Here is a 26,756-nt window from a genome sequence, read left to right on the forward strand (position 1 = left end):
AATCTTTGGTCCTTGCATTGATCACAAAATACAAAGGTCATTTCCTGTGGGGGGGCCAGAAATTTATGCTGGATGATAGAATAATGTATTAGTATACATATAGATATGCAGTACATTATAGAGAAATATACCTGGATAGAATTAATGTGCCTTTAAGTGTTCATAAACTTTACAGTAGCTTAATGCATATGTATCTATTTCTAGATAAAGCTAATGTGCCATGTGTATACATATGTACACACATACACAGAGATTTAAGTGTGTATTGTGTGTATATATGCTGAGAGAGAAAAAGGAAGAACATGGCATGTCTTTACAGACATAAAGACTTAATGTATACTACAGACACATTCACATTATAATGTACCTTTAATACATTTTTTTCGGGGGGGCGACAGGGTCTCACTCTGTTGCCTAGGCTGGAGTGCAGTGATGTGATCATAGCTCACTGCAGCCTTGAGTTCCAGGCTCAAGCAAGCATCTCATCTCCAAGTAGCTGGGACTATAGGCATGCACTACTATGCCGGGCTAATTTTTGTATTTTTTATAGAGACAGGGTTTCACCATGTTGCCCAGGCTGGTCTCAAACTCCTCAAGTGTTCCACCTGTCTCAGCCTCCTAAAGTGCTGGGACTACAGGCATGAGCCACCACTATTGGCCTTTTAATACATATTTTAATGTACCTTTAATTCTAACCCTATGGCAGCCCAGCAAAAATATAAAATTGGCCTAGCAAGTTAGGCTTCTTCAAGTATAGGAATTTTCTCATTAATAGCCTATATGTTCAGTCTATGGTCAGTAAAACTCATGTTTCTTGAGTACATACCAAATGCTAGAAATGGTGCTACAAGATTTTCATCTCTTTTAAGGATGAACCAAGGAAGGTAGTCTCTAAACAAACATGGTCAAATCTTCTTATATGTCCTTCTCATATTTTGTCTTTCCTCACCATTCAAGCTGCCATCATCCCTGGCAGACCTGGTCACCTTACACCTGGGCTTAGCATTTGCATTGTTCTTCTATCTTCTTTTCTCCAGCACTTTCCTCTGCCACTTCTTCCTTTTCTACAGTAAATGCTTTATGGGATCTCTGTCCATCAGCCTGTGAGTTTTGAGAGGCAGAAATTATCTTCTTCCCTACAGTTCTCCCCAGTTTCATCACAAGAGATAGTGTTGGTGGGAGGCCCAGAGGGAAATCACTGGGAGAACATTACCTGGGCAAACTAAATTCTACCTTTCCCACTCCGTGTATTCTTGGATAAACTGTGGCAAGCTTCAACATCTGGGAAATGGCACAAGTAAGTAGATGACCTCTTAACTTTATGTGTCAACTTAACTGGGGTAAGAGATGCCCAGATAGCTGGCAACACATTATTTATGGGTGTATCTCTGAGGGTGTTTCCAGAAGAGATTAGCATCTGAATTGGTAGACTAGGTAAAGAAGATCACCCTCACCTATGTGGGTGGACATTATCCATTCCATTGAGAGCTCACATAAAACAAAAAGGAAGAATCAGGACAAATTATCTCCTTCTTTAGCTGGGACATCTATCTTCTCCTGCCCTGTGGCCCATGAGGAGGCATGCTATATTCCAAAAGAACTACCTAACCTTTCTAATTTACACAAGCAGAAATCTAGGGAACATGTGTGTGAATTAAGGGTGTGGGATAATGAAGGAAGGAACATAATGTTGGATCAGGTAGAATTTATTGATGTGGGCCCACTAAGCAGAGATTCTTCATTTAATATTACAGCATGGGAGTTAAGGCTCTAATAATGTGGTTGATTGGTTGGCTGAAACACAATCAAAAGATGGCCCATTGTAAGCAAATTGGAAATGTCGGCTCTCCCGAGGTTTAATGTAGAGGAAGGGATTCACAGGCTTAGGGAGATTAGAAAGAGTGGATTTATAATTTATGATATATTCCCCAACACTGAGAAGATCTAGAAGACACACTTTTACCAATACTTTAAGAAATAAATTACTAAAGGAAGCCCCAGTATTCTTGAAGAACTCTGTGATTACTCTTTGTAGGCCAGACCTTAGAGTGGGAACCACGGCCACTTAATTGGAAAATCTAAATGCAATGGGAGTAATTGGATCCAGAGTGGTGAGGCCAAGTGGCAGCATTCCACAGTCAAAGGCAAGGTGGGCGTAGTTACTGTGTTAGGTGGCAGAGTCAAAGCAGCAATTAGAATAGTCTGACTCACACAGATCTGTGGCGTGGGCTAGTTAATCATGGTGTTCCTAGAAGTGAAATAGATAGGAAGCCTATTAAATTTTTACTTGATCTGTATAAACAGAAAAGTTCCAGGTCAAATGAACGAAAGTTTAACTTGAATCATAAAATCAGAGAGTCAGAGCCCCTCAATCAATTTTCAGACTTGAGCCAGTTTACAGACCCAGAAGCCCTCAAATGAAATTTTATACTGTGAATCTTTCTCCTAGCTTTCTCCCAAAGGACCTACAGAATTTTAGCAGGGTAACTGTGCACCAGGGTAAAAGATATAATCAGACCTTTGGGGGACTATTGAACACTAGATCTGAACTGACACTGATTCCAGGAAACCCAAAATGCCACTGTAGCCCCTCATTCAGAGTAGGGGCTTATACAGGTCAGGTGATCAATGGACATTTTAGCTCAAGTTCATCTCACAATAGGTCTCGGAACCATCCTATAGTTATTTCACAGTTCCAGAAGAAATAATTGGAATGACATACTTAGCCACTGGCAGAATCCCCACATTGGTTCCTTGACTTGTGGACTGGGGGCTATGATGAAGAAGGCCAAGGAGAAGCAGTTCCTAGAATTACCTCCACCTCAAAAAACAGTAAATAAAAAGCAATACTGCATTCCTGGAGGGACTGCAGAGATTAGTACTACCATTAAGGACTTGAAAGATGCAGGGGTGGTGATTCCCATCACATTCCCATTCAACACTCCTATTTGGTCTATGCAGAAGACAGATGGAGCTTGGAGGATGACAGTGGATTACGGTAAGCTTAACCAAGTGGCGACTACAACTGCAGCTGCTATACCAGATTTAGTTTCATTGCTTGAGCAAAGTAACACATCCCCTGGTACCTGGTATGTAGCTATCATCTGGCAGATGCCTTCTTCTCCATTTCTGTCATAAGGCCCACCAGAAGCAGTTTTCTTTCAGCTGGCAAGGCCAGCAATACACCTTCATTTTCCTACCTCAGGGTTATATTAACTCTACAGTTCTATGTCATAATTTAGACAATGTCAAGCACACAGGGATCTTGATCACCTTCCCCTTCCACAAGACATCATACTGGTTCATTATATTGATGATTGGACCTAGTGAGCAAAAAGTAGCAACTACTCTAGATTTGATTGGTAATCACTTATGTGTTAGAGGATGGGAAATAAATCCAACTAAAATTTAGGTGTAACCTACCTCAGTTAAATTTCTAGGGGTCTATGGTGTGGGCATGTTGAAGTAGCCCTTCTAAGGAGAAGTCTAAGTTGTTGTACCTGGCCTCTAACCAAAAAAAAAAAAAAAAAAAAAAAAAAAAAAAGAGGTACAATGGCTAGTGGACCTATGTGGATTTTGGAGGCAATGCATTTCTTATTTAAGCATGTTATTCTGGTCCATTTACTAACTGACTCAAAAAAATACTACTAGTTTTGAGTAGGTCCCAGAACAGGAAAAGGCTCTGCAACAGATCCAGGAGGCTACATAAGCTGCTCTGCCACTTAGGACATATGATCCAGCAGATCCAATGGTACCTGAGGTGTCAATGGCAAACAGGGATGCTGTTTAGATCCTTTGGCAAATTCCCATAGGTGAATTGCAGTTTAAGGCTTCAGGATTTTAGAGCAAAGCTATGCCATCATCTGCAGGTAATGATTCTTCTTTTGAGAGACAGCTCTGGGCCTGCTACTGGGCCTTAGTAGAAACTGAATGCTTGACCACGAGTCAACAAGTTATTATGCAACCTGAGCTGCTTATCATGAACTGGGTATTATCTGACCCATCAAATCATAAAATTGGGCATGCACAGCAACACTCTATCATCAAATGGAAGTGGTATACATGTAATTGGCCCAAGCAAGCCCTGAAGGCACAAAGAAGTTACATAAAGTGATCCATGGTCCTCATTTCTGCTACTGCCTTCTCTCTTCCAGTTGCACCCATGGCTCCATGGGGAATTCCCTACAGTCAGTTGACAGAGGAAGTGAAGACTTGGCTATGGTTTACAGATGGTTCTGTGTGATATATAGGCACTACCCAAGGGTGGACAGCTGAAGCACTATAACATCTCTCTGGGACATCTCTGAAAGGCAGTGTTGAAGGGATATTCTCCCAGTGGGCAGAATTTCAGGAAGTGCACCTGATTGTGCACTTTGCTTAAAAGGAAAAATGTCTGGACATGTGATTATATATGGATTCAAGAACTACAGTCAATGGTTTGGCTCGATGGTCAGGAACTTGGAAGGTACATAATTAGAAAATTGGTGACAAGAAATTTGGGGAAGAGATATGGATAGATCTCTTTGAGCAAAAAATATGAAGATATTTGTATCCCACAAGAATGCTCGCCAAAAGGTGACTTTGGCCAAAGGGTATTTTAATAGTCAAGTGACTAGGACGACCTGTTCTGTGGATACTAATCAGCCTCTTTCCCTAGCTACCCCTGTCATCACACAGTGGGCTCATGAACAAAGTGGACAAGGTGGCAGGGATGGAGGTCATGAATGAACTTAGCAACATGGACTTCCACTCACCTACGCTGACCTTGTTACGACCAGTGCTAAGTGCCTGATGTGTCAGCAGTAGGGATCAACACAGAACCTCCAGTATGGCACCATTCTCCAGGGTGATTAGCCAGCTACCTGGTGGCAGATTCATTACACTGAACCACTTCTACCATGAAAGGAGCAGCATTTTGTCCTTACTGGAATAGACAACAGTGCACATGGATTTTCCTTCCCTGCACACAAAGCTCGGCACATGGATTTTCCTTCCCTGCACACAAAACTACTGTCCATGGATTTACAAAATGCCTTATCCACCATCATGGTATTCTACACAGCATTACTTCTGATCACAGCAAAAGAATTGCAGCAATGGGCCCATACTCAGGGAATTCACTGGTCTGACCTTGTTCCTTACCATCCTGAAGCAGCTGTCTTGATAAAATGGTGGAATGGCCTTTTGAGACTCAGTTACAGCTCCAGTTAGGTGCAGTGCTTGGGCAAGGTCCTCCATAAGGCACTATATACTTTGAATCAGCAACCTATATATGGTGCTGTTTCTCCCATAGCCAGAATCACAGGTCTAGGAATCAAGGGGTAAAAATGGTTGTGGCAACATTCACTATTACCCCTAGAGACACAATGGTAAAATTTTTACTTCTTGTTTCCATGACTTTATGCTCTACTGGCCTAGAGGTCATTGTTCTAGAGGGAAGAATGCTTCCACCAGGAGATACAACAATGATTCCATTGAACTGGAAGTTAAGACTGCCACCCAACCATGTTGGGCTCCTAATGCCTCTATGTCAACAAGCAAAGAAGGGAGTTACAGTGTTGGCTGGGGTGATTGATCCAAACTACCAAGGGGAAATTGAACTACTCCAACACAATGGAGGTAAAGAAGACTATGTGTGGAATACAGATTTCTTAAAGAGTTTCTTAGTATTGCCATGTCCTGTGATTAAGGTCAATAGGAACTACAACAACCCAGTTCAGGCAAAACTATGAATGGCCCAGACCCTTAAGGAATAAAGGTTTGGGTCACCTTTATCCTGTGGTAAAGAACCACAACCAGCTGAGGTGCTTGCTGAAAGCAATGAGAATACAGAATGGCAGTAGAAGAAGGTCCTTATAAATATCAGCTACAACCATGTAACCATTTACAAAAATGAGAACTGTAATTGTCCTGCATATATTCTTCTGTTATAAATATATTTGTGCATGTGTGTATGTGTAAAGCAAGTATCTTTGTATTCTTTCCTATTCCCTTATCATAGTAACAAATGACTTTACATCCATATTTAAATAGTGTTAATTTTACATCATAGTATTTAAGTTACAGGATTCCAGGAGAAGAGTAAACATCACTCAAGGATTTTACCTCCTCTTTGAGGGAAAGGATTAGTTTATTTTTGGTTGCATACAGGTTAGTTGTATGATGTTACATGGATTTTGACCTTGTTATTTTATTTACTTGGAGATTAAGTATGGTTTAAAGAGATATGCATAAGTGCGGCGTTGACAAGGGGTTAGTGAACTTGTGATGATTAATTTTATGTGTTAACTTGACTGGACTAACGGATGCCAAGATAGTTGGTAAAACATTATTTCTGGGTGAGTCTGTGAGAGTGTTTCCAGGAGAGATTAGCATTTGAATTGATAGACAGGGTAAGAATAATCACTTTAACTAATTCTTACCTCACAGGGTAAGAATAATCACCCCCATTAGGGTTCCCAATCTGTTGAGGGCCCAAATAGAACTAAAAGGTGGAGAAAGGAAGAATTTGCCCTCTTCTTTAGCTGGGATATCCATTTTCTCTTGCCCTTTGACATCAGACCTCCTGGTTCTCAGGTCTTCAGACTCCAGGACTAGCATCAGCCACCTCATCCTGGTTCTCAGGCCTTTGGACATGGACCAAACTACACCACTGGCTTTTCTGGTTCTCCAGTTTGCAGAGAAACGATCATGGATCTTCTGGGCCTCCATAATCACACAGGCCAATTGGTTCTGGTTCTCTGGAGAACCCTGACTAATACACTCACCAAGGCTCATCTTCAGTCGTCGATTTTTCCCTTTCCGAAGTTCAACCAGTCTCCACTATTAGAGATGACAGTGATGTGGGAGGTGAGGCTTCAGAGTGACTCCTCCAGCTGTCACCAGAGGCCCAGCTCCTTCTAGGTGCGTCTTTCCCTTGGAGAGAGGTGTCATAGGGGCTTTCTGGTTCAGTTCAGTTTGGGAACAAACCCATCAAGACATACACAAAACAACTAGGAAATATACTCAAGGAATGAGATTAATTAATTTTTTTTCTCCTTTCAGTCCACGAAGTTACTAAGATCAACCACACCTCATCTACTCTTTCACAAGGGATAATGATACATCTTCAAACAGTGTAGTCTTGAACTCATCTTTAGCTTCTTGGTTGATCTGAACTCCAATTAACTTGACGGAGAAGTGAGTCTGCTCACTTTTGTGGTTTACATCGAATGCCCAATTAAGTAATAATATTGTGTTCTCCAGGTCTAACGATAAATGTTGAAAGACATTTTTTAGGAAAATGTAAATGTTATTCCACTATGTCACAACAGTCTAGTTCTTCCACATGATACTTAAACATTTTAAAGCAGAATATATAAATTTGCCAGCCCACTTCCTTGTCTATTTCATCAATTCTTGAATTACAGAGATTGATTTAACTCCAGGAGATGGAAGGTTGAGAGGAGGGAAGAAAAGCCTCCTGCACAGCTCATAGCAGCTGTTCCTCATTATAAAACATTAAGGAAGAAAGCAACCTATTAGTTCAGAACAACTGCAAAAACCAATCACAGAGCATACAATTTCATCTTCCTCTATCTTTGTCAAATTAAGCCAGTTGTTCCAGACTCCACTTCCTAAATCAAAGTCATACATTGAACAAGGACTCACCTATGGTTACTTTCACACAAAAATCAAGAGTGTTTTTATAAGGCTATTTTATTTATGGACTCTATTCACACAGGTAGCATATGCAAAATGTGCATCAGTTACTTTAAACATATGAAGTGGGCAGTCCACAGAGTAATATTTTAATATAAATCTTTAGAGTTTTAGAGTTCTATAACTGCTTTTAATTTAATAGCATTGTTCTCTTTATAAAAATAATTCATGCTTAGCATAGAAAATCTGAAAAATAATATGAGGCCCAAGGAAGAGTGTAAAATACATCACATTTCTCATGCTATTTCTTTATAATAAATATTACTATTTTGGAATATATTCATTTGGTCTTTTTTCTATTCAAATCGATTTTTCCCAAAGAAGTCTATCTCACCATACTTGAATAATATCCTTCTCTTCTCTTTATGAATTGCACGCATGTTATATGTATTAAATTTTTCTCTTACATTATTTTTAATGGCTGGAAAGTAGTCCACTAAATGGATGTACCATGGTTGAAAGAAAAATCTCCTCTTATTGCACATTTATAATGCTTCTGATTTTTATTATTAAAAGTATTGTTGTAATGACTCAAGATTGATACATTTTTGCATGCATCCATGACCATTTCCTCCTGCTCTGTTTCTCAGGATGGATATGCTGGGTCAGAGTTTACAAAGTTTTAGTACTCCCAAAGTTATTCACAGAAGATTCATTAAGTCAAGAATTTTGTTACAAGAGCTAAAAATATTGTGCCAACTGGGATTTTATTTTTATTATTATTTTTTGAGATGGAGTCTCACTCTATCACCCAGGCTGGAGCATAGTGGTAGGATCTCAGCTCACTGCAACCTCTGCATCCCAGGTTCAAGTGATTCCCATGCCTCAGTCTCTGAAGTAGCTGTGATTACAGGCATGCACCACCACGCCCCGCTGATTTTTGGATTTTTAGTAGAGACGGTGTTTCACCATGTTGGCCAGGCTGGTCTCGAACTCGTGACCTGAAGTGATCTGCCCACCTCGGCCTCCGAAAGTGCTGGGATTACAGGCATGAGCCACCGTGCCTGGCCTGGTTTTTTAAAATCTTAAATTTTTATAGAGTAAATTGGAGACAATTACTTTTAGAGAGTCTAACTTAAATGCTCTGGAATGGGACCCAGGCCAGGCACAGACTTTTTCGGTTTTTTTGTTTTTTTTTTTTTTTTAAGTTTACAGCTGATTTTGCATGCAGCCAAGGTTGAAGACCACTGGGACTCGTTAGTGAGTTTTCTGGTCTACCCTGGAATTTTACTTCCAGGGAAGAGGTAACTGAATTACAAGCCTATAAAAAATTTTTTTAATGACTGGAGCAGAAATTTTTCTGAGAGGTGCAACTGTGAGTCCTCATAAATGAATTTTATAGCATATCTTTTGACCATATGTATCTGTGTAGAGGCATAAGTATACTAAATATCTAAGTTGCAGCAATGATTGATGAAAGGAATATAGACAGCACCCCCTGTGCCATTGCCTCTTTTGTTTGGAATCCAAGAGTAAATCTACAATAAACAAACAAGTTAGACTTTTTTTCACCTATGTTTTCATCTTTATTTTAAAATAATTTTTAAAGGAATGGATAAAATAAGAAGCACTGGAAACATGGTATCCAGCAGCATAAATTCTCAGGGGCAGGAAGATGTGATTCTACTACTTCCTCTTTCTAAGCTTCAGTAATCTCTCAGGACATTATAATCCCCTCATCCTCCTAAAGAAACCTGATCAGCAGTGCTCATGCTGCTGTCCGTTTCCAGGTCCCTTTTGCAACAGTAACTGCCATCTCCTCTCCTCACACAGACACAGTCAGCTGTGTACATTGATGCCACTTGACAAATAATGCCTCCACTCCCACCCACCAGTCCCCTGGTGTAGGGTGCCTATCCATTTATATCTTTAGTAGTGCTTCATCATTTATCCCATTTGAGCTCAGGCTTTGCATTCAACTCTAAATATCTTTGCAATTCCTATCGAGGGGCCTAGTCATGCCAGCTGAAGCCACATAAAGATCAATTTACTAAAGACAGGAACTATTTCTGTCTGAAAATGTTGGCTTGCAGTGTCTTTGGACATTTCCTACAGAATAGAAACACATTTCTAATTAATCATAAAATTAAAATCTAATATTAAGTATTTTGTTTAATAAGTCTGGCACTGCACTAGGTACATCATATATCTTTCGTACTCACAAGGAACCCATTTTACAGAGGTGAAAACTGAGTCTTAAAGAGGTCAATATACTTTTTTAAGGTTACACACCCCATAAGTAACTGAAGGAACTCAAGCAGACATTCACCCACGAAACCTGAGCATGAACATGCTTACTCACTGTGCTTCTAAATTTAGTCTTGTTTTAAAGGCCATCCACTCTTCCTCTCCAATTCATCTTGGAGGGAAACTCCAGTCATATTGTCCTACTCCATCTTCCCTCAAAACACTAACTGGAATTATAGTAAAGAAACTGCCTGTCTCATTAGAGCAAACCAAGAATCCTTTAGAGTTTTAGCAAAGAATTCTAGAAGAATAATCCCCAGGTAGGGAGAGAGTCAAATATCTGTTAATATGCACCTATCTACCCCAATATTTTCCTGCCAAAGGTCTTGTTTTGTTTTCAAAAGGCAATCTGTTTCCTAATACCTCTTCTTCCTTTACGCAACCATTTGCAATCATACCCTCCGCGCACTGAATTTGTTGCCGGCTACTGCCTAGGTTGGTATTATCTCTTTTCTTATAAATATCTGATTCAAGGCCAGGTGTGGTGGCTCATTTCTGTAATCCCAACACTTTGGGAGGCCAAGGTGGGCAGATTACTTGAGGTCAGGGGTTCAAGACCAGCCTGGCCAACATGGTGAAACCCTGTCTCTACTATAAATAAAAAAACTAGCTGGGCGTGGTGGCGTATGCCTGTAATCCCAGCTACTCAGGAGGCTGAGGCACAAGGATCGCTTGAACCCAGGAAGCAGAGGTTTCAGTGAGCGGAGATTTTACCACTGCACTCCAGCCTGGGTGACAGAGCAAGACTCTGTCTCAAAAAAAAAAAAAAATTCTGATTCAACAAACTACATGAATACATTTGGAAATGGACTAGCCATATAGTTATGAGTATCTTCTGCATATGTACTATATTTGTGGTGGAGAGTAGCTTATGTAAAGGGAAAAATTGGGGAACTAGCAAAATATGGCAATGGGAGAGTAGGGAGGCAGATAAAGCATGTCCTTGGTCAAGTTATTTCCTTCCTGAGTCTCAGTTTCTTTATCTTTAAAATGAGAAGGTTAGGTTAAATAAATTTGGTTCTTATTTTTTGTACATGTTTGTATACTTTTCACCATCGGCAACACTGTAGGTGCTTAGCCAGTGTTGAACTGACTTACTAATTTTGAGTACTACCCAATAAAAAAAATAAAAAGATTACGTCTAAAGCTTAAGTACAGGCCACTATTACTTGGCTTTAAGTTTTGCCAGAAATGCAAAATTTCACCAAAATTCTTACTTAGCTTGGCCTAATGATTTGACATAAGAGTAATTTTCCCACCAAAACTTTATTCAAGAATCTAAATACAGGTAAGCCAAAGCTTTATAAGGGCATTTCCTTACCTCTCATGTATTTCTAAAGATATGTCCCTAAGATTCTTACCCCCACATCGGCCCTAAAAGTGCTTTTGCAACATTACCAATGACCTTCTAGAGCAGGGGTCCCCAATCCCTGGGCCACTGACAGGTACTGGTCCATGGCCTGTTAAAAATCGAGACACACAGCATGAGGTGAGCAGTGGGCCAGCAAGCATTACTGCCTGAGCTCTTCCTCCTGTCAGATCAGCTGGGCATTAGATTCTCATAGAAGTGTGAACTCTTGTGAAATGTACATGTGGGAGATCTAGGTTGTCTACTCCTGAGAATCTAAATAATGCCTGATGATCTTACGTGGAACAGTTTCATCCCGAAACCATCCCTTCCCCTCACCTCCATGGAAAAATTATATTCCACAAAACCAGTCCTTGGTGCCAAAAAGGTTGAGAACAGATGTTCTATTGGAAAAACACACTGAGGACTTTTCAAACCTCATCTTACTCAACTTCTCCATGCCATTGGAGAGTGCTGACTCTTCTTTTGCAACTTTCTTGGCCTCTGATATGGTTTGGCTGTGTCCCCATCCAAATCTCATCTTGAATTATAGTTCCCATAGTCCCCTCATCTGGTGGGAGGGGCCTGGTGGGAGATAATTGATTCATGGGGGCAGCTTCCCCATGGTATTCTCCTGAAAGTAAGTTCTCAGGAGATCTGATGGTTTTATAAGGGGATCTCCCATTACTTGGCTCTCATTCTTCTCCTTCCTGCCGCCATGTGAAGAAGGATGTGTTTGCTTCCCCTTCTGCCATGATTGTAAGCTTCCTGAGGCCTCCCCGGCCCTATAGAACTGAGTCAATTAAACTTCTTGCCTTCATCGTTTACCCAGTCTCGGGCAGTTCTTCATAGCAGCATGAGAATGAACTATTACAGCCTCCATGGCCTTTTTCTTTTCTTCAATGCTCTGTTTCTCTTCCCACACTCGTTTCCGTTTCCTCTATGAGTTCCTTTTCTCATTTTCCCTCAAATATCAGTATCCTTGAGTGCCATTCTCAGTTTTTTTTCTCACCCTATGTATTCTCTTTCATCTACATCTCTTATTTTCTAAATAGAATTCCCCATCCTTACCTGGATTTTAGATACATCTATAACAAATATTCCATATAAACCTTAAGGCATAAATCATCCCACAAAATCATTATATTTCACCCGAAAGATTTTCCAACTTCATTAGTGTGTATGAGTATATAAACTAATCAACTTTCTCCCTCTTTCTCTCTCTGTCTCTGTGCTGGTGATAGATGAGTACAGACAACCCAGGGAGCAAATGCAACCAAATTTTGGAAAGTCTCATTTTAAGATACAAATCAAGTTCTTCAGCACCAAAAATTCAAGTAAATATTTTATTTTTAGATTACCATACAACATAACTGACTTTTGTGTCCAATTTTAGCATTTAACACATATATAGGTTTCTGTAACTACCTCCACAATAATGATACAGAAGAGTTCCATATAACCAAAAGACAAATTCTCTTGTTATCCCTTTTGTAGTCATACCCTTTCTCTATTCCTAATCCCTGGAAATGAATGATCTTTTCCCTGTCATTACAGTTCTGTCTTTTAGAGAATGGCATATGAATGGAATTAATTATACAGTATGCAACCTCATGAAACTGGCTTCTTCCAACTATTATAATACCTTTAAGATTCATCCAAGTAGTTCTGTGCACAAATAGTTCCTTTTATTGCTGAGTAGTATTCCGTTGGATAAATGTAACAGAGATTGTTTATACATTTACTTGTTGAAGGACATTTAGGTATTTCCATTTTGGGTGATTATGAATAGAGCTGTTATAAACATTCACGTACAGGTTTTTGTGTGAACATGTTTTCATTTATTTACGACAAGTACCTAGAAATGGAATTGCTGGGTCATATGGAAAGTGTTTGTTTAGTTTTACAAGAGACTGCCAAACTGTTATCCAGAGTGATTGTTTTTCATTTTGTTACCAGCAATGTATACAAGTTCCAGTTGCTCCACATCCCTACCAGCCCTTGTCAATATTTTTTTATTTCAGCTATGCTAACAGACATGCCATGGTACCTCATAGTGGTTTTAACTTGCATTTTCTGAATAGCAAATGAACATTTGTTAATTGTTTGCTTATTTGCATTCCTTTTGCCCAAATCGTTTGTGATATTTTAGTTCCTTTGTCTTTCACATAAGCTATTTTTATTTTCTATTTTTTAACAGTTTTATTAAACTATCACTGACATGAAAAAAAGCATATATTTAAGGTATACAACTTGATGTTTTGATATATGTATACATTATGAAATAATTACCACATTCCCTATAATTAACACATCTATTACCTCTACAGTTACTATTTGTGTATGTGTATAGTGAGGAGATTTAAGATCTATCTTCTTAGCAGATTGCAAGTATACAATACAGTATTTTTAACTATTGTCTCTATGCTATATGGTCTTTTCATATAAATTCTAGAATCAGCTTTATATACCTACAAAAAGTCCTGTTGGGATTTTGATTTGAATTGAGTTGAATCTATGAATCAATGTGAGGAGAACTGAATCTTTACTATGTTGAGACTTCTAGTTGATGAACGCAGTACTTTCTTTAATGTGGGTAGTTTCTTTTCTTATGGTTGAGTTATGAGAGTTTTTTTGTGTTCCAGATACAAGTCCTTTATTGGATATGTGATTTGCAAATATTTTATCCCAGTCTGTAGCATGTCTTTTCATTCTTATACAGTGTCTTTGATAGAGCAAAAAAATTTCATTTTGTTGAAATCCAATACATAAATCTTCTCTTTCATGATTGTGTTCTTGGTATCATGTCTAATAACTCTTTGTCTAACTCCAGGCCAGTTTTTCTCAACTTTTTCCTTTAAATTTTTATAATTTTGTATTTTACATGTAAATCTTTTAGTTAATTCTTATGTAAGATTTGAAATTAAGATGAAGGTTCATTTTTTTGCACATGGTTGTCTGGCTGTTCCAACACCATTTGTTGAATGGCTATCATTCCTTTATGAAATTACTTTTGCAACTTTATGAAAAGTATCTAGAATATATTTGTGTGGGTCTGTTTCCAGCTTCTCTGTTCCATTGATCTATGTGTCTATCCTTTTGTCAATACACACTGAATTGATTGCTACAGCTTTATATTAAATCTTAAAATCTGATAGTGTGATTTCTCCAACTTTACTACTCTGTTTCAAAATTGTTTTGGTTATTACAGTTCCCTTGACTTTCCATATAAATTTTAGAATCGGCTTGTCTGGATCTGTAAAAATACTCCTGAGGTTTGCTTGGAATTACATTAAATCTATAGATCAATTTAGGCAGAGTGACATCTTTCTTTTCTTTCTTTTTTTTTTATGAGACCAAGTTTCACTCTTGTTGTCCAGGCTGGAGTGCAATGGCACGATCTCAGCTCACTGCAACCTCTGCCTCCTGGGTTCAAGTGATTCTCCTGCCTCAGCCTCCCTAGCTGGGATTAGAGTCATGAGCCACCATGCCTGGCTAATTTTGTATTTTTAGTAGAGACAGGGTTTCTCCATGTTGGTCAGGCTGATCTCGAACTCCTGACCTCAGGTGATACACCCACCTCGGCCTCCCAAAGTGCTGGGATTATAGGCATGAGCCACCGCGCCCAGTCAAATTACATTTTTTCTATGTTAATTCTTTCAATCCACAAAATAGTATATGTCTCCATTTATGTAGGTCTTTTTTGCTTTATTTTACTAAGATTTTGTAATTTTCAGCATGCAGACCCTGTTCATGCTTTGTTACACTTGTACCTATATGTTTCATTTTTTGGAGCTAATGTGAATTTTTTTAAAAATGTTTAGTTGCCAATTATTCATTGCTAGTATAAAGAAATACATTTGATTCTTGTGTGTTGAACCTTGTACCCCGTAATCTCATTAAACTCACTTTTTAGTACTTGGAATTTGCTTATGAATTCCTTGAAATTTTTGTCATAGACAATCATGTCACCTGAAAATCTGCCTGCCTTTTATTTAATTTCTTAACCTTATTAACTGGAAAGGGCACCCAGTAAAATATTTGTTGGGAGTAGATATCTGTATTAGTCCGTTCTCATGCTGCTAATAAAAACATAACCAAGACTGGGTAATTTATAAAGGAAAGAGGTTTAATTGACTCACAGTTCCGCAGGGCTGAGGAGGCCTCATGAAACTTACAATTACGGCAGAAGGGGAAGCAAACTCATCCTTCTTCACACGATGGCAGGAAGGAGAAGTGCTGAGCAAAACGGAAAAAATCGCCGTATAAAACCATCAGATCTCATGAGAACTCACTCACTATCACAAGAACAACATGAGGGTAACCACCTCCATGATTAAATTACCTCCCACTGGGTCCCTCCCATGACACATGGGGATTATGGGAACTACAATTCAAGGTGACATTTAGGTGGGAACAGAGAAACAAAAAGTATCAATATCCTTGCCTTATTCCTAAATTGAGGGAAAAAGCATTCAGTCTTTCACCATTAAGAATGATGTTAGTTTTTGTGTATGCCTTTTATCAGGTTGAGAAAGTTTCTATTTCTAGTTTGCAGAGAGTCTTTATCATGAATGAATGTTGAATTTTGTCAAATACTTTTCCTGCAACAATTGATATGATCATGTGATTTTTCTTCTTTAGACTGTTAATATGGTGGACTACAATGAAAAATTCTCCAGTATTGAACCAGTCTTATATTCCCACTACAATCTCTATTTGGTCATGGTATATTATTGTTTTTATGTTTAAGGATTCAGTTTGTTAATATTTTACTGAAGATTTTTGCATTTATGTTAATGAAGTATATTTGGTTGTGTTTAAAAGATTGTTTTTCTTATGCTGTCTTTTGCATCAGGGTAATGCTGGCCTCATAAATTGAGAGTGTTCTCATGTCTTCTTATTTCTGGAAGAGATTGTATGGAATTGGTATTAATTTTCCACAAATAATTGGTAGAATTTGCCAGTGCAACCATCTGAGTTAGAAGGTTGCTTTTTTGGAAACTTTTAACTGAAAGTTAAGTTTAATTAATATAAATTTAATTTCTTCTAGGTTTTCAAATCTATGTCTATAGAGTTGTTCTTAGTATTCCCTTATTATCTATTTAATGTTTATGGAATAGTGGTACCCCCTCTTTCATTCTTGATATTGGTAATTCATGGCTTATCTCTTTTTTTGGTCAGTTTTGCTAATGTCATTAATGTCAAAAAATCAGCTTTTGTTTTTATCAATTTTTTTCCCATTGTTTTTCTGGTTTTAATTTCATTGCTCTCCACTCTTGTCTTTGTTATATTCTTATGTCTGCTTGTTTGGGTTTATTTTAGTTTTATTTTTCTAGTTGTTTAAAGTGAAGGATTTGAGGACTTCTTTTCTCAGGTAACCATTTAATGCTATCAATTTTTTAAATTTTTGCAAAAAACTTTGTGTGGTAGAAAAAATACTCAGGCCTGGAGTTGAGGGTGCATCGGATTTACATTTGCATGTAAGATATTTGATATTTGTGACATAATGAACCCATCAAATTATTTGAGAGAGGGTAACAAAATGATCCCAAATGTGAAAGCTCTAGACAGCCTAGTACAGAATTAATCACAGAGTGGTAATAGGCAAGAGTTTTCAGAAAGCAAAGAATAGGCAACACATTCTCTGCACAGGGTGGGAAGCTCTTCTGCAAGGCTCTAGACCTCCTTTACTAAAAGGCATCTGATGGCCCTGTGTACACTAGCATTCTTTAGTTCTACCTGCTCCTACTTTCATGTTTCTTCTACTAGGAAATACTGATAAACATTGTAGGTGTGTTGATGGTACACTTTTTACAATATACTCATTTGTACCCAACATGATTCACTCAATAAATGATTTTTGTGGTTGCTATCGTCTTTGTTTTTTAAAAAGTTATTATTTCTAATTATTATGGAAATATAGTAGTTGTACATACTCAATAAATAATAAATATTTCTGATGTCCTTGAGACCACAAAACAATTAAGTCTCATATTTTAATGAATTTATAGTTCCCTTAGGTAGAAGCACAATATACACAAATGAGATCTACATTAATCTGTAATAGCTATCATTTAATTTAAATATACTATGCACCAGACGTTGTATATGCTGGGTGTGTTACATACATGTAATCTTTACCACCTTTTTGCAAGGCATAAATAATAGGTGGGACAGTTTCATAGAAAGAAAGCTGACCAACCAGAAAAAGCTCAGGACCAGACAGATTCACAGCCAAATTCTACCAGATGTATAAAGAAGAGCTAGTACCATTCCTACTGAAACTATTCCAAAAAATTGAGGAGGAGGTACTCCTCTCTAAGTGAGGTCAGTATCATCCTGATACCCAAACCTGGCAGAGACACAACTAAAAAAGAAAACTTCAGGCCAATATCCTTAAGGGACACAGATGCAAAATCCTCAACAAAATACTGGCAAAGCAAACCAAGCAACACATCAAAAAGCTAATCTGCCACAATCAAATAGACCTTATCTCTGGGATGCAAGGTTGGTTCAACATATGCAAATCAATAAATGTGATTCACTACCTAAACGGAACTAAAAACAGAAACCACATGATCATCTCAATAAATATAGAAAAGGTTTTCAATAAAATTCAACATCTCTTCATGTTAAAATCCTTCAACAAATTAAGCATTGGAGGAACATATGTAAAAATAATGAGTCAGCTATGAAAAATCCAAACCAATATCATACTGAATAGGCAAAAACTGGAAGCATACCCCTTGAAAACTGGAACAAGACAAGGATGCCCTCTCTCATCACTCCTATTCAACAGAGTACTGGAAGTCCTAACCAGAACACTCAGGCAACAGAAAGAAATAAAAGGCATCCAGGTCAGGTGCGGTGGCTCACAACTGTAATCCCAACATTTTGGGAGGTCAAGATGGGTGGATCACTTGAGGTCAGGAGCTCGAGACCAGCCTGACCAACATGGTGAAACCCAATCTCTACTAAAAATACAAAATTAGCTGGGTCTGGTGGTGCATGCCTGTAATCTCAGCTACTTGTGATGCTGAGGCAGGAGAATCACTTGTAGCTGGCAGGTGGGGGTTACAGTGAGCCGACATTGCACCATTCATTGCACTTCAGCCTGGGCAACAAGAGTGAAACTCTGTCCCCCAAGAAAAAAAAAAAAAAAGAAAGAAAGAGAAAAGAAAAAGAAAAAAAAGGCATCCAAATAGAAACAGAAGAAGTCAAACTATTCCTGTTTGCAGACAATATGATTCTATACTTAGAAAACCTCATAGTCTCTGCCCAAAAGCTCCTAGATCTGATAAACAACTTCAGCAAAGTTTCAGGATACAAAATCAAGGTACAAAAATCAGTAGCATTCCTATACACCAAGAACATGTAAACTGAGAGCCACACGAAGAATGCAGTTCCATTCACAACAGGCACAAAAAGAATAAACACCTAGGAATACAGCTAACCAGGGAGGTGAAAGATCTCTGCAAGGAGAACTACAAAACACTGCTCAAAGAAATGAGAGTTTACACAAATAAATGGAAAAACATTCCATGCTTATGGATAGGACGAATCAATATCATTAAAATGACCATACTGCCCAAAGCAATTTATAGATTCAATGCTATTCCTATAAACTACCTATAACATTCTTCACAGAATGAGAAAAACTATTCTAAAATCCATATAGAACCAAAAAGGAGCCCAAATAACCAAAGCAATCCTAAGCAAAAAGAACAAAACAACAAGCATCACACTATGTAACTTCAAATTATACTACAAGCCTATAGTAACCAAAATAGCATGGTACTGGTACAAAAACAGACATATATAGACAAATGGAATGGAATAGAGAGCCTATAAATTATGCCACACACCTACAACTATCTGATCTTCAACAAAATCAACAAAAACAAGTAATGGGGAAAGGATTCCCTATTCAGTAAATGGTGCTGGGATAACTGGCCAGCCACATGCAGAAGTTTGAAATTAGACCCCTTCCTTACACCATATACAAAAATCAACTCAACGTGGAATAAAGACTTAAATGTAAAACCCAAAACTGTAAAAACCCTAGAAGACAACCTAAGCAACACCATTCTTGACATAGGAGCAGGCAAAGATTTCATGACAAAAATGCCAAAAGCAATACCAACGAAAGCAAAAATTGACAAATGGAACCTAATTAAACTAAAAAGCTTCTGCACAGCAAAAGAAACTATCAACAGAGTAAACAGACAACCTACAGAATGGGAGAAAATATTCACAAACTATGCATCTGACAATAAAGTCCAGAATCTATAAGGAACTCAAACAAATTTACAAGCAAAAACAACCCCACAAACAAAAAGCCCACAGAGTGGGCAAAGAACATGAATAAACACTTTTCAAAAGAAGACATAAATGCAGTCAACAAGCATGTGAAAAAAGGCTCAACATCACTAATCATTAGAGAAATGCTCCTTGAAGGTAGAGAGTGGGAGGAGGGTAAGAATAAAAAACTACCTATTTGGTACTATGCTTGATGACAAAATAATCTGCACACCAAACCCCTGTGACATACAATTTACCTATATAACAAACCTGCACATGTACCCCTGAACCTAAAATAAAAGTGAAAAAAAATAATATAAATTTTGGAGTCAGAAACCAAGTTTGAATCTCTGCTGTCTCACTTACTAGCTGCATGACTTAGGCCAATTATGTAAACATTCTAAATTTTAGGGTTTTTTAAATTTTAAAATGTGGATAAAAGCTGTTGTGAAGATTAAAAGCAATGATATGGGAAAAAGATCTGGTAGGATAGGGAAAGTAGGGATTTTGAAGTCTATACCATAATACTTCACTTCAAACCCAACATCACTCATGTTAGCTATGAGATCTTCAGCCAGATACCTAACATCTTGAGTTTTAATACCTCATATATAAAACAGCTGATTAGATAGAAAGACACAGACAGGTAGGTATGTAGATAGCTAGATATATACATAGATAGATAAATAGATAAATAGCTACAGAAAGAGAAAGAGATAGGTAGATAGATCATCTTCCTCTTTACCTCAAAACCTCTTCTTTAGGAATCCCTTTCTCAATTGCTGGCAACTCCATCCATCCACTGAGCTATTGAGATCAAACAACTTGGGATAATTTTTCACTCTTTCCCATGACTCATGATCAATCTGAGAGTTAATTCTATTAGTTCTGTCTTCAACATCTATTCAGATTCTTTCACATACACTATTTCCTCTTCTATTATCATGGTCTGAGACACCTGTCTTGTTACCATAATTTCCTAACTGATTTTCTTGTTTCCCTCTTTACTTTCCCACCCACCATTTTTATCCTGGCAGCAAAAATAACCCTTTCAACCTTAAATCAAATCAAATTCCTCAATGGCTTCCCATCTCAGTCAGAGTAAAAGCTGATCTTTACAATGACTTAACAGGTCCCTCCAAAGCTCTCCCAACACTGCCACTCAGCTGTCCAGCCACCCCCATGATTTCTTATCCTACACTTTAACCCGCACTGCTCCACTCCAGGCCAACTGCCTGTGTCAACCCGGGAACTCCTGAATTTCTCTCTCACCTCAGAGACTTTACACTTCCTATTTCTCCCACCTGGAATATTCTTCATCCAAATAGCTTCAAGACTCTCAGCCTCACCTCCTTTAAGTTTTTGCTCAAGTTTCATCTTCACAGCGAGGCCTTCCCGGTCCACTCCATTTGAAAATCCAATAGCCCACTCCATCCAGCACTCTCTATTCCCTTACTCTAACTTATTTTTCTCTATAGCATTGATCACCATCTAACACTATTATATTGTACTTATTTACTTTTTTGTTTTTGTCTGTTTCCTCATTACATGTGCGTACACACACACACACACACACACACTAGTGGAAACTCTGAGAGCAAGTATTTTGGGCAGTTTTGTTCATTTTTGTATCCCAACAACCTAAAATAGTATCATGAACTTAGTATTATCTCTCTCATCCTTCTTTTTGTTCCTCTCTCCTCCCTTCCCCTCCTCTCCATTCCCTTTCCCTCCCCGCTCCTTTCTTTCTCTAAAATATATATGTGTACATATCATGGCAAAATTTCTTTGTTCATGGAACCCTAGAGGAAGTGGTATACAATGCAAATCTTAGTTTCCTTAGCTTGTTAGAAACAAGCCCTTTCATTGGGAAAGAATGTACGATTTATGGTACATTTAACATGTATGTACTAGAACCTACTGTGCACCAGGTACTATTTTATTTAGGATAAATAAGAAGTAATCTCTGTCCTCAATGCACTGTCTAGTTTAAGAAAGAAACAAGTAGATACATAAGAAATAATAGAAAGGTGCTCACAAAAACAATATTTTACTTAGTGAGAAGGCAATTGTGAGAGGTTTAAAAATAGGTCTGATGTGGTGGAGACAAATCTGGCAATAACAATCAATTACAGAGAAGACTAATGGCACAGTGTGAGTTTGGTGCAGAAGTTTCCTTATTTGATCAACCTAGGGGGTTGCTCACAATGATCCAAGTGTTCCTTTGACAATGAGTCATCCATAATTTCATGATTGCTTTTGCTGTGTTTGTGGTTATGAAATGATCCTCATACCACCATTCCTAATATTAGAGAATTCCGTTCTAACCAGTACAAATTGTCAGGCAAGAGAGTAGGTGTTTATAGTATGGGTTAATTTGTTCTCCAGCAGGCCTGAGTTCCAGTGAACTCAGCATTTGCTGAATAAGAAACACATACTAGAACCTTCCTTAATTTGCTGAATGGGAATAAACAAGAGGTGCTTGGGGGCACATTCAGGGGAGCTCAAAGAGCTAGAAAGGAGCAATGGGGAGGGTGAATAGTAATAGCTAAAGTGTTCTTGTATTCTGAAAATGAAATTGCCCTTCTGAGTATACATTTAGCAAACTGGCAGATTCATAACTCCAAGGTTCAGAGGGCTAAACATGCCAATAGCAACAGCAAAAAGAAGACTTAAGGACATTCCTTTAATTTCCAAACCTTTCATTAGTGGAAACTTTTGGAGCTGTGTTTCATGCCCTAGAAGTCTAACTCCATGTAAGGTTGAGGGTGGAAACTTTGAACAAAGGGAACATCTAGGGGGACACACACACACACACACACACAGACACACACACACACACAATCTTTAATGGAGTTCTTTGGGAAATAGCAGGAATAGCTGGTGGCTGTATGGTGCCTGGTTATTCCACATGCATTATCCCATCTAACACTCATGGCCTCCCTGAGAGGTATGTACTGTTCATTTTCCTCATTTGATGAAATAAAAAACTGAGACTCAGAGAGATGAAGTGACATTCCCAAGAGGCAGAGCCAGGACTTGAATCCTAGTCTTCTTACTCCAGACAAGTGACAATTCTACTCTTATCTTTTCCTACTTGCTGTGCTGAAATCCTGAAAAACAGAGTTTGTAAAGCTCTAGTCTATAGTAGTGTTTCTCATCCTTAGTTCCACACTGAAATCACCAGGAGATACTTAAAAACCCTCTGATGCCTGGGTCCCAGCACTAGAGATTCTAACTTAATTTGTCTGGAATACAATCTGGGAAATGGGTTTTGTTTTTGTTTTTGAAAAAGGGTCTCACTCTGTCGCCCAGGCTGAAGTGCAGCAGCATGATCACAGCGCACTGCAGCCTCAACCTCCTGGGCTCAAGTGATTCTCCAGTGGGATTTTCTAAAGCCCCTCCCTGCCAGGTAATTCTAATGTTTAATCAAAATTCAGAACAACTATGAAGAAATTATTTTAAATGACAGATTCCCTGAGCCCCATCCTAGGTTTATTGAATTAGAGCCCCAGAGGCAAGTTGGCATAATTGTGTTATTTTATAATCCTCCCATGCCATTCTAGTAAGCAGCCAAGTTTGGGAACCACTGGTCTACTCTATGACCTTCAGAGCTGCTCAAGGTGGGTAATTACTGAAGAACCAGTTATTAGTCCGACTTCTGTCCCTGTCCATGTTATCATGGGGAACTGATTTATCGTCACAGCATCTGTGTTTCTTAATCTTAAAATGAGGCGATTGGTATTTGTCCTGTCAATCTCTTCGGAATGTTCAAGAGAAAAGGGACAAATATGAAAGTGTTTTAAAAGGTATTTTAACTTGTAAGGTACACAGTTGTAAGGTATTATTATTATTATTATTATTATTATTATTATTATTATTGAACTGGTGTTCCCGATTTTTATCTCTAAAATTAACTCCTGAATAGACCATGTCCATAGGAGAAGGGTTCTAGTCTTGGCTTCTGATTCACATTTTATCCTCTTTATAACTCACAAGAAGGTAGTCTATTGGCTAAGAAGAAAAGTAGCTGCAGATGCTCTTTCCCATCAGAGGAAAAAATACACAGAGGAAGCTTGCCCCAGTGAGGGGAAATGGAAAGAGATGAAAATTGTATAACTTCAACCACAAGCATTTGTTGTCAAAGACACAAATTCAACCAAAGGACTGAAACATTAGCCAATATGCTTTCCCAGCACTCAAATTCAATTCAGAAATAAGACTTCCCATTACTAATATCATCCCATCCCATCGGGAGCATGCAGCTTCTTCATCTGGGTTTTCTGTGTCTAAATCTATAATGGAAATATTAGGAGTGACTTGGGAGTGGGGAGAAGCTACACAAAGAAATAGAGTACATTGCACAGATGCTTTCTCGGTTTAGATCCAACTCCTGACTTCTAATAGGTCACTACTGTTCAAATTTTTAGGAGGAAGACACAAAAGGACTGATGATCATCTAGAAGGTTTAACCCTTTCAAGCCTGAAGAAGACTTTGAGAGACACTAATCTTGGGGTCCACTCCCAGACATTCTGACTTAAATGTCCTCAGGTGATATCACGTGTTTTTTAAAAACCTTCCATGGAGATTCTAATGGTTCATCAGTGCTGAGATTACAAGGAGAGAAGGATGACAGAATAAAAAGAGCCATGTCTTTATCCCCAGGCCTTTACCTTCCCCCAGGGGTTCTTCTGTGGTCTAACCGCCAATCCACCACCATTCTAACCTCAATGGAGTATCTATCCTTCTGTAAAGCTCCTGACCAACTGTCTCAGGAATGGGAGTGACTCTGCCATAGTTTTTTAAAAGACTTGATTAAATTCTGAGGGAAAAGCAAGTTAAAATGACCAAGAAAATATAAGAAATTGATATGGTTATAAATACAGATTTTTGGCCAAAGTTTCTGTCACATACAGCACTTGCTAGCAGCCTATTCTCAAGAAAAATCCTGATGAAAACAATTATCCACTATGCCACCATTACCATGAGGGTGTTTCTAGCATGTAAACAGGTTATTTCAGCACACACATACACATTCACATACAAACAACGCTGGGTTATGTAAATATAGGTATGAGACAAGGTTTTCCTCAAATTATCCCTCAGAAAAGAAAGAATTGTCATATATTCCAGTTTTTATACCAGCTCCTGTATTACTGGGCTCTCTTATAATTGCTTTATCAACAATGTATTATTTAGGGTGAACATATTAACCAAATAAATGCTATTTTTGATGGCAAATTAGTAGAGGTTACCTGACAAAAAGCATTAAATGGAAGGCAAGTAAATTTAACCAAAATTCACAATTATTTCTGCATTACAACCTCACAATTTTACTTGCTTTTTTTTTTTAAAAAAAGAAAACACCTTTTAAAGATCATTTATTCTAACAATTATAAAAATATACTAGGATGAATTTTTTAATTCAGATATTATACAAATGGATACTAAAAACTAGAAATAAAATCTGCTGTGGCAAATCATACACATGTAAAAACTGCTGTGTCTCAAACCAGTGAGCCAATAAGTGCTCCAGAAAATTATATGGCTCCAAAGGTGGTGCTAATAAAGAGGAAAACACTGATGTCTTTCTCATACTATTTGAGTGGAAAAAAGACACAAAATTTGAGTTAAAAGCCATATTTCTCAACATATTTTTCTATAATATGAAATAATGAATACCTATGTTCATCTAAATTTATATATTACATATTATCTTTTTTAATTTAATGGAGAAAATGGAGGAATCATTTATGATTAGGCATAAACAGAAGAAGGGTTGATTCTCACAGTATTTTTCAGAGCCTTAAATATACTTACATGCACTGTTGCTCCCTGAAGTGGGGGATATATATGGTATATCTCTCATTCTTATTTGATCCATGTGAGACAAGAATCCTACAGAACATATATTGGGAAATACTGCTCTTACCCAGAATGACCCAGTCAACCTCGAAAATGCCTCTCACAGTTTCCTTTCCTTTGACATCCAAGCAGAATGCCTCCTTGTGTGGGTGACATCCTACAGTCCACCACACTGAAACCCAAAAATCACACACTGAGCAATGGGAGGTCAAGTAGCACCTGCCACATGCCAGGCACACGACAATGAGTAATAATATGAATTGTAATTACAATGAATTGAGCATCCCTGGGGCTGTGATACTGATAACAAAATGAGTAATAATAACTGCCAATGATACTAATGAACACATGTGGAGTACATACTATGTGGGAGGCTCCTTACTAATTTCTTAACATTTAATTTTCCCTACAGTGATCCCCACAAGATTGGTAGTCGTAACCATTTCATAACTAAACTGGTAGTCACAGTCAAAATAACTTGCCCAAATCACATAACTAGTAAGTGATCAAAGCAATTACTTAACCACCTATGACACTGCATTTCTTAATCTTTAATTCCTCACAATTTACTCTCAAATTGTTTAGGAGCAAAAGTAGTCTACCTTCACACTGCAGAGTTATACTTTGAACTCAAAATGATTGGCTTTTATACAGTAGCTCCAGCTGGTGGCAGACAGAAGGAAATAAAATGCATTAGTAAAAGGCCTGCCTGATATTAACCCAGAACTTCAAAAGAAGTCCAACAATTGACTAGAAATGTTTTGTTTCCGTATTTTTTAAAAGATACTTGTTCTATTGTATTTGATAACTCTTCAGTGAAGAAAATCCAGGTAATTGTTCCTTCAACAAGGAATTATTGATAACGTGGAAAAAGCCAGACCAATTTAGGTTTGAATCTGGGCCCCCACATGACTCTAAACACGATTCTTAGCTACTTCTCATCTACACAATTGGGGAAATTATAACTTCCTTGTAGAACTTTTATGAGATGTAAAATATATAATGTCATTTGTAAAGAATTCGTCCAAAGAATGATAGTTTTCTCTCCCTTTGAAAGAACAATTGAAAAGACTCCATTTGCTTTTCTCCCCTTTCGCTTATTGGTGCTCATATTATTTGCAAGTTTCCTTTAGGGGGTGATCACCCTGTGCTCAGAGTGGTATTTTATTTTTAAGTGGTTTAGATTTGGCTGAAAAAGGTAACCCTAACTACAGAAGGCTTCAAATCCCATCCGGGAGTCTCCTTGGGCAAAGGCCATACAACCTTCCCACCAGCAGAGAGGCATTTATG

At 38.0% G+C, this 26,756-nt stretch overlaps 1 long non-coding RNA gene across 2 annotated transcripts in view; it reads left to right on the plus strand.

Annotated features, from left to right (window-relative positions):
* Positions 1-1,161: 1,161 nt before the first annotated feature.
* Positions 1,162-26,756, plus strand: part of LOC105463282 (uncharacterized) — a 38,716-nt gene continuing 13,121 nt past the window's right edge. The window contains exons 1-2 of one of the 2 annotated variants that reach the window (XR_011610739.1): positions 1,162-1,297; positions 24,031-24,152. This is a non-coding gene — a long non-coding RNA (uncharacterized lncRNA). Of the gene's footprint in view, positions 1,298-2,867; positions 2,999-24,030; positions 24,153-26,756 lie in introns of those variants that run through there. The other variant, XR_011610740.1, reaches the window with a different exon arrangement.

This window comes from Macaca nemestrina, chromosome 12, assembly GCF_043159975.1.
Source record: "Macaca nemestrina isolate mMacNem1 chromosome 12, mMacNem.hap1, whole genome shotgun sequence".
Lineage (NCBI taxonomy): Eukaryota > Metazoa > Chordata > Mammalia > Primates > Cercopithecidae > Macaca > Macaca nemestrina.